The sequence below is a fragment of the Myripristis murdjan genome, chromosome 16 (genome assembly GCF_902150065.1).
Source record: "Myripristis murdjan chromosome 16, fMyrMur1.1, whole genome shotgun sequence".
NCBI classification, from domain to species: Eukaryota; Metazoa; Chordata; class Actinopteri; order Holocentriformes; family Holocentridae; genus Myripristis; species Myripristis murdjan.
The window spans coordinates 19591186-19597278 of record NC_043995.1 but is presented as its reverse complement, the minus strand read 5'-3'; the positions used below and the strand labels follow the sequence as shown (position 1 = coordinate 19597278).

Sequence of the window (6093 nt, the reverse complement as noted above, 5' to 3'; positions counted from 1 at the left end):
CACACACACAATCAGATTTGCCCTTACTTTGGCTGGTAATCAACCATTTGAATAATTATAATTGTTATAATTATATTTATTATTATTATTCTTTCTTTTATTATGTATTTCTTTTATGATCTCGTTATTATATTTATTTTAAGATGACTCTCAATATTTTGTGATATAGCCAATAAAGTTGACTTGACACTTTTGGACATAAGTATTACAGTCTACTGCTTTGCTTCACCCAATGTAGAATGGCTTAAAAAAAAAGAGAGGGAAAGAGAGAAAGAAGTGCGCAAAGCAAGAGAGAAGAGGGATTCAAAAAATATATGAAGAGATGAACAGCTTGCTCGTCAAGTGTCGAGCAGCTGAGCACAAGTGTTAAGATTTTGGATGCATTAGTGTGTATACTATAAATGATATGTGGTCAAATGTGTCCCAGATCACTTTGGCAAGTGGATTGAGTGATGGGATCACAATGCATCTTTGCAGTCATTTACACTTGTATTCAGGCTGTCCACTCATGATCCGATCACCCGTTTTAAAACCAAATATCAACAGAGTCATGGTGACGGCTGAGCACACAGATGGAAACAGACTGGTAGGTTGGTGTGAGAAGTCTGAATTTTTCTCAGACAATTCAAACCATTTTAGCCCTGTCTCTTTTCTGCATACTTTCAGCTTAACTGCTAGCTTGACTGCTTTAACAGTTCATGAGGGACCGGGGCCCCGATCCAAGTACACTTGATCCCAAAGTCTGGTTTGTTTGATTAGTGTGAAAACTATGTCCACTTGTTAAAGGTGATCTCGAGTACCTTCTCGTGTACTCCAGCCCAGTCTGTATAATGTGTGAAAATACTGTACTAAACATGGAAGTGGACCGCCCCCTCTCTTCACTCACTTTCAATATTGCTCGATCACCATGCACTCTCTCTCTTTCTCTCTCTCTCTATCTCTTCATATCAAGAGTGCGTAGATAATGGACTCAGGTACAGAACAACAGTACTCATGTGAAAGCTGACTGGTGGGGGAGTGGAGGAAGGTGGGCAATCATACTCCGGCATGGTACAACTCAATGGTACCTAATGTGAAAGCTGCCTAAGTCCATGGCACATTCCCCGTTTAGTATTATCTATCCACTGTGTCATCATCATCATCATCATCATCATCATCACTGCCATTTTATTGTCATTTTACCAATTTTAATTAAACATATCCATAGAGATGTCTTCTAAAAGAAAGAAAGAAAGGAAGGAAGACAGAAAGAAATAGCAGTACATAAATATTACATTACAGGTTGTGTATGACCTTGCTTGATCTTGATGCCTTCATAAAGGGATATTTTAAAACTGATTTTACTCACCATCTGTGCAGTGTTGGAGTGATTTAGAGGGAGGACGAAGCAAACTGGACAGTCGGGGTTGGACAGATATCTTTTATTTGGAGGTGAAGGCATAGCAGTAAACCACTCTCTCTCTCTCTGTTCATCTACCTATGTGTCCCCTCTCACACGCAAACACCATAAAAAAGGGCAAGCCCAAAAACTTCTTTATAATGTGAAAATACTTATTTTGCTTTCTTTATAATATACTTTAAACTTTTAATATCCTTATTACTGTTATTTGCTTTATAAGTTTCTACAGCCATACAAATCAACTGGGCTGACACACACACACACACACACACACACACACACACACACACACACACTGACAGAAAAATCCCTGTTACCTTTCAACCTTTCATAGGATGGTGGTGCATTAATTGTTAAATTGGTATAGGTGTGGTTAATTGTCACAGATTTTTTTTTTTTTACATACATGTTTAAACACACTGAAATTATGCTGGTTGGTTATGTGGAAAAATAATATCCTATATCCTACAGAGGATATATATCCTATCACACTGTGTCTTGCCTTTATTTACAGTAAAAATCAATAGCAAATAGCTTTTACACAAAACACATAACGTAAATCACCTTTGCAATTTGTTATAAAAGTAAAAAAACTGCCAGTCACTCCAAGGTTTAGTCAACCAGAGCTGACTGGAAAAGAGGTTTGTGCCAAGCATAATGCATAGCATTAATGTAGCAAAACATTCATAGCTAAGCTTAAAAAAATCCATGGTTCAATCTGATTATGTTAAGATCAGTTCTGCTGTCAAGGCAGGAGTTTGTACTGTAATTTTCTCAAACCAGCATTTAGTTCTGTAATGTCAGACACTGCTGCACAAATGTCTGAGCGTACCCAGTGGTTCCAGAGTGTGTTTGGGCTTCTTCCAGAACAGATGAGTTCACAGCGGAAGAAACTTAGCTACGATATAAAACACTGGAGTAAAAAAAATCCACCAGACATTAGGAAATATGAGACCTACGCAGTGCAATACAACAACTTCAGTGTTTGTTCAGGATAGGGCTGTCTAAGCGCCCTCTCCAATGCTCCCTCCCCCCTCTCAGTCTCTCTCACATGCATAGACCTTTCATGTCAAATACATTCATAATGAATAATTGTTTTCATAGACCGTAATAAGTGTAAGATTGTAAGGTTGTAACAGTGTGTGCTTATCTAATCATCTTACAATGGAAATTACAACTCTCCCCTCCTCTTCTTTCTCTACACCTCTCCCTTTAGTTTTCCCTCAGAAACTGAGGAAATAATGACTGATCAGATTCAGAACTGAGATATATTTATTAAAAAAGAGTCTCACAGACAAGTCTGAAATACACTTTACAAAATACATTCACAATATACATATATTAATAATAATAATAATAATAATAATAATAATAAAAAAACACTAAGCTTTTAGTTAAAAACATGAAGCCTGTATGTTATGATGGTTATGTCAGTCTGTTTTTGCCCTCTCTTTTGATAATGTGGTTTCATTGCAGTGTGCAGAAAAGACTGCTGGGGGCGCTTGGTTCCAGCTAAGGGAGTGGACAGAGCTGTACTGTTTCTCATTTGCTTGCACTGTATTCTGTGGTTAAGAAAGTAATTTGTATTATGTGGCCAGTTTAGCCAGTCGAGGTGACTTTGATGGCTCCCAGGCGCCTCCATGTGGAGGTGTTCCAGGCACACCCGGCTGGGAGGAGACTGCTGGGCAGACCCAGGACAGGCCGGGGGACAGGCCTTCCTTGGGATTGGTGAGGAAGGCTGCCCATTCAATCTGCTGCTGGTGTGACCCAATCCTGGATAAAAAGAAAATGGAACGATGGGGAAAATAAAAAGTTCTCCATAGTCAAAACAACAGGTTGGAATAGCTCGGCTGAATTTGACAAACTCTCTCTCTCTTTGGTGAAGAGTGACCACAGTACATTTTATGCCAGCTCCACAAACCCCCAATGGCATCATTTCCCAGGTAAATGTATAACACCAACAAATTTACAGTGATATGCAATGGCAACATGCATTTAATGGGAGAAGGAGTTTGAGATAGACTGCAGTGTAAAAAACATTACACTACAAAAAAAAAAAAGCTTTCCTAACTTTTTCCTGCTTTGCCAAGTTTTGTTATGTGAAAGGAAAAATAAATCATTTTGTATAAATGTTTTTTTTTTTTTTTTTTTTTTTTTTTTTTTGACTCTGTTGACTACAACCAGGATCACTCACAGACATCTATTGCCTCTAATATTTCAAAAACCCAAACCTCTGTGGCATTTGGGAAGGATTGGGGGGCAAATTCATGATGAAATAGATAGATTTGTGCAATCTATTCATGCAGGGAAACCATCTCTTGTGTCCAGTCTGTCTTTAACTCTGGATAGAAAACAAGAGCAGGAAGTTCACAGAGTGGGCCATATGAAATGACAAATGAACTCAGCTCCATTCGCGCCTTCATGGATGACCTGACAGTGACCACCGAGTCGGTGCCGGGAGGCAGATGGGTCTTGAGGGGGCTGGAGAGGCTGATGGGATGGGCCAGGATGTCATTCAAGCCAACAAAGTCAAGATCCTTGGTCTTGAAGAAGGGAAGAGTGGCAGACAAGTTCCGCTTTTCCATCGCAGGAACACCAATCCCTACCATCTCTGAGAAGCTGATAAAGAGCTTGGGGAAGTTCTTTGACAGCAGTCTCAGGGACACAGCTTCCATCAAGAACACCTGCGAGGAGCTGGAGGGTTGGCTGAAGGATGTCGACAGGTCTGGCCTCCCAGGAAAATACAAGGCGTGGGTGTACCAACACGGGATTCTGCCAAGGATACTATGGCCACTGCTCCTTTATGAGTTTCCGATCACCACCATCTCAGACCTGGAGAGGAGAGTCAGCCGCTACCTGAGGAGCTGGTTAGGTCTGCCGAGGAGCTTGAGCAATATCGCCCTTTATGGAAACACCTGCAAACTGACACTCCCCTTGAAATCTATCGAGGAGGAGTTCAAAGTTTTGCGAGTAAGGGAGGTGTTGCAGCTGCGTGAGTCAACAGACCCCAAAGTTGCCGGGGCAGGGGTGGCAGTCAAGACCGGCAGGAAGTGGAGAGCAGAGGCTGCAGTGGAGCAGGCAGAGGCACGGCTAAGACATGGAGTCCTGGTGGGAACAGTGGCCAGAGGAAGGGCTGGACTAGGAACCAGTGCCCCCTCCCCCCGTTTTGACAAGGCTCGGGGGAAAGAGTGGAGGCAACTAGTCCAGAAAGAGGTGAGAGCAGCCGTTGAGGAGGAGCGGTCCAGCAGAGCAGTGGGGATGAGACAGCAAGGCGCCTGGACTAGATGGGAGCAAGTTGTGGAGAGGAAGATCACGTGGACTGACCTCTGGCAGGCAGAGCCACACCGCATCAAGTTCCTGGTCCAGGCCGTCTATGATGTCCTGCCCAGCCCATCCAACCTGCACTGCTGGGGCCTGGCTGATACATCAGCATGCCCCCTGTGCCAGAGGAAGGGAACCCTCAAACACATATTGAGTTGCTGCCCAAAAGCTCTGGGGGAAGGCCGATACCGGTGGCGGCACGACCAGGTGCTCAAGACCATTGCAGAGAGCATCGGTTGTGCCATCACCAGCTGTCAGAAGTCAAGACCCGTGAAGAACAAGATCAACTTCATCAGAGCCGGGGAGAAGCCAAAAACAACCTCAAGAGCAACACCAGGGCTTCTCAACACTGCACAGGACTGGCAACTGTCAGTGGATTTAGGTAGCCAGCTCAAGTTCCCCAGCACGTAGCTAAAACCACCCTCAGACCTGACATCGTCCTAGCGTCAGAGGCAACGAAAACCATCGTCATGCTTGAGCTCACTGTGCCTTGGGAAGAGCGCATGGAGGAGGCCTTTGAGCGAAAGAAGGAGAAGTATGACAGCCTAGTCAGCGACTGCCACAGACAAGGCTGGAAGGCAAGGTGCTTGCCTGTGGAGGTTGGGTGCAGAGGCTTTGCAGGACAGTCTCTCTGCAGAGCATACATAGCAATCGGCATCACAGGAGAGAGGAGGAGGAGGGCCATCTGCAGTAGCACAGAGGCAGAGAAAGCCTCTAGATGGCTCTGGATGAAGAGAGCAGATCCGTGGTTGAGTGCAGCTAGGGTGCAAGCTGAGGCCTGATCAACCTCAGCTGGGTCGCCTGAGCGAGGGTGTCTGATGTTCGGAAGACCCGAAACACCCAATGAGCTCAGGATACATCACTGATGATGTGCCCTAGCTTTGCATCGGAAGATGTGTCATTACAACTATAACACCAACAAATTTACAGTGATATGCAATGTCAACATGCATTTAATGGGAGAAGGAGTTTGAGATAGACTGCAGTGTAAAAAACATTACACTACAAAAAAAAAAAAGCTTTCCTAACTTTTTCCTGCTTTGCCAAGTTTTGTTATGTGAAAGGAAAAATAAATCATTTTGTATAAATGTTTTTTTTTTTTTTTTTTTGACTCTGTTGACTACAACCAGGATCACTCACAGACATCTATTGCCTCTAATATTTCAAAAACCCAAACCTCTGTGGCATTTGGGAAGGATTGGGGGGCAAATTCATAATGAAATAGATAGATTTGTGCAATCTACTCATGCAGGGAAACCATCTCTTGTGTCCAGTCTGTCTTTAACTCTGGATGGAAAACAAGAGCAGGAAGTTCACAGAGTGGGCCATATGAAATGACAAATGAACTCAGCTCCATTTCAGCTTTCATGACC

The 6093-nt window shown here is 43.3% G+C and overlaps 1 pseudogene; it reads left to right on the top strand.

The window, feature by feature from the left end:
- The first annotated feature begins 3787 nt into the window (after window positions 1–3787).
- Window positions 3788–5502, top strand: LOC115373631 (uncharacterized; annotated as a pseudogene).
- The last annotated feature ends 591 nt before the right edge of the window (window positions 5503–6093 follow it).